Genomic DNA, 3,562 nt, shown 5'->3' with positions numbered 1-3,562 from the left:
AGGAATAAATCAGGTCTAAAACAAGTCTAAACCAGGACTAAAACAGGTCTTAAACAAGTCTAAACCAGGACTAAATCAGGTCTAAATCAGGTCTAAACAGGAAATCACGTCTAAACCAGGTCTAAACCAGGACTAAAAACAGCACTAAACAGGTCTAAACAGGTTCTAAAATAGGTTTAAACAAGTCTAAACCAGGACTAAATCACGTCTAAATCAGGTCTAAACCAGGACTAAATCAGGTCTGGAACAGGTCTAAAACAGGGCTCAATCAGGTCTAAATCAGGTCTAAAAAAGGTCTAAAAGGTCTAAACAAGGTCTTCTAAATCAGGTCTAAACAGGTCTAAATCAGGTCTAAACCAGGAAAATCAGGTCTAAATCAGGTCTAAATCAGGTCTAAAACCAGGTCTAAACCAGGACTAAATCAGGTCTAAATCAGGTCTCAAATCTAAATCAGGTCTAACCAGGGTCTAAAATCAAGGTCTAAACCAGGTCTAAACCAGGTCTAAAAACAAGTCTAAACCAGGACTAAATCAGGTCTAAACCAGGTCTAAATCAGGTTAAAACAAGTCTAAACCAATCAGGTCTAAATTCAGGTCTAAACAGGATAAAAGGTCTTCCAGGAATAAATCAGGTTTAACAGGTCTAAACCAGGTCTAAATCAGGTCTAAACAAGTCTAACCAGGACTAAAACAGGTCTCTTAAACAAGTCTAGGACAAATCAGGTCTAAATCAGGTCTAAACCAGGACTAAATCACGTCTAAATCAGGTCTAAAACCAGGACTAAACCAGGTCAAACCAGGACTAACCCACTAAAAAGATCTAAACCAGGTCTAAAATAGGTTCTTAAACAAGTCTAAACCAGACTCTAAAATCACGTTTCTAAATCAGGTCTAAACCAGGACTAAATCAGGTCTAACAGGTCTAAATCAGGTCATAAAACAGGTCTAAACCAGGACTAAACTCAAGGTCTAAAATAGGTCTAAAAGGAACTAAATAGGTCTAAACCAGTCTAAACCAGGACTAAATCACGTCTAAATCAGGTCTAAACCAGGACTAAACCAGGTCTAAACAGGTCTAAAACCAGGTCTAAAACAGGTCTAAACCAGGACTAAAATCACGTTAAAACAGGTCTAAACCAGGACTAAAACCAGGTCTAAACAGGTCTAAAATCAGGTCTAAACAAGTCTAGAACCAGACAATCAGGTCTCACTAAAAAATCTAAAAGGTCAGGTAAAGGTCAGTCTAAACAGGTCTAAATCAGGTCTAAAACGTCTCAGGACTAAAATCAGGTCTTAAACAGTCTAAAGGTCTAAATCAGGTCTAAATCAGGTCTTAAACCAGGTCTATAACCAGGGTCAACCAGGACTAAACCAGGTCTAAAACAGGTCTTAAAAAAACAAGTCTAAACCAGGTCTAAAATCACGTCTAAATCAGGTCTAAAACCTAAATCAGGTCTAAAAAACCAGGTCTAAAATCAGGTCTAAACCAGGTCTAAATCAGGTCTAAAATCTAAATCAGGTCTCTAAATCAGGTAAATCAGGTAATCAGGTCTAAATCAGGTCTAAAATGGTCTAAACAGTCTAACACCAGTAACTGTATTCAGTTACAGTTACTGTTTCAGTGAGTGGTAATTGGATTACAGTTACTTTGTTGAATAAATGGATTACATGGCGGTATTTTCCTGTTTTTACATTTTGGGCAATTTTATTTTATTTTTTTACGTAATTCCACTCATTGCCGGACACTAAACCAGGTCTAAACTAGATCTAAACCAGGAGTAAACCAGGACTAAACCAGGTCTAAACCAGGATTAAACTAAAAACCAAGACTAAACCAGGACTAAAACCAGGACTAAATCAGGTCTAAACCAGGTCTAAACCAGGTCTAAATCAGGTCTAAAACAAGTCTAAACCAGGACTAAATCAGGTCTAAACCAGGTCTAAACCAGGTCTAAATCAGGTCTAAAACAAGTCTAAACCAGGTCTAAATCAGGTCTAAACCAGGACTAAATCAGGTCTAAATCAGGTCTAAACCAGGACTAAATCAGGTCTAAACCAGGTCTAAACCAGGACTAAATCAGGTCTAAACCAGGTCTAAACCAGGTCTAAAACACTTCTAAACCAGGACTAAATCACGTCTAAATCAGGTCTAAACCAGGACTAAACCAGGTCAAAACCAGGAGTAAACCAGGTCTAAACCAGGTCTAAAATACGTCTTAAACAAGTCTAAAGTACAGTACTAAAGTCACGTCTAAATCAGGTCTAAACCAGGTCTAAACCAGGACTAAATCAGGTCTTGAACAGGTCTAAACCAGGGCTCAATCAGGACTAAATCTGGTCTAAATCAGGTCTTAATCAGGAATAAATCAGGTCTAAAACAGGTCTAAACCAGGACTAAAACAGGTCTTAAACAAGTCTAAATCAGGTCTAAACCAGGACTAAATCAGGTCTAAATCCAGGTCTAAACCAGGTCTAAAACACTTCTAAACCAGGACTAAATCACGTCTAAATCAGGTCTAAACCAGGACTAAACCAGGTCAAAACCAGGACTAAACCAGGTCTAAAATAGGTCTTAAACAAGTCTAAACCAGGACTAAATCACGTCTAAATCAGGTCTAAACCAGGACTAAATCAGGTCTTGAACAGGTCTAAACCAGGACTAAAACAGGTCTTAAACAAGTCTAAACCAGGACTAAATCAGGTCTAAAACACTTCTAAACCAGGACTAAATCACGTCTAAATCAGGTCTAAACCAGGACTAAACCAGGTCTAAACCAGGTCTAAACCAGGACTAAATCAGGTCTAAACCAGGTCTAAAATAGGTCTTAATCAAGTCTAAACCAGGACTAAATCACATCTAAATCAGGTCTAAACCAGGTCTAAATCAGGTCTAAACCAGGACTAAATCAGGTCTAAACCAGGTCTAAATCAGGTCTAAACCAGGACTAAATCAGGTCTAAATCAGGTCTTAATCAGGAATAAATCAGGTCTAAACCAGGTCTAAATCAGGTCTAAAACAAGTCTAAACCAGTAACTGTATTCAGTTACAGTTACTGTTTCAGTGAGTGGTAATTGGATTACAGTTACTTTGTTGAATAAATGGATTACATGGCGGTATTTTCCTGTTTTTACATTTTGGGCAATTTTTTTTTTTTTTTTTTTTACGTAATTCCACTCATTGCCGGACACTAAACCAGGTCTAAACTAGATCTAAACCAGGACTAAACCAGGACTAAACCAGGTCTAAACCAGGTCTAAACCAGGACTAAACCAAGACTAAACCAGGACTAAACCAAGACTAAACCAGGTCTAAACCAGGACTAAACCAGGTCTAAACCAGGACTAAACCAGGACTAAACCAAGACTAAACCAGGTCTAAACCAGGACTAAACCAGGTCTAAACCAGGACTAAACCAAGACTAAACCAGGTCTAAACCAGGACTAAACCAGGATTAAATCAGGTCTAAAACAGGATTTAACAGGACTAAATCATGCTGGGTGGACGTGTCTCCTCTTCTTCCATCAATAATATTTTTAATTTGGTTCAGTAAAGTCTGGGCTTT

Source organism: Boleophthalmus pectinirostris, unplaced genomic scaffold, assembly GCF_026225935.1.
Source record: "Boleophthalmus pectinirostris isolate CB_2022bp ecotype Guang Dong unplaced genomic scaffold, ASM2622593v1 HiC_scaffold_22, whole genome shotgun sequence".
Taxonomy (NCBI): domain Eukaryota; kingdom Metazoa; phylum Chordata; class Actinopteri; order Gobiiformes; family Gobiidae; genus Boleophthalmus; species Boleophthalmus pectinirostris.
Note: the sequence above shows the minus strand (reverse complement) of the source record.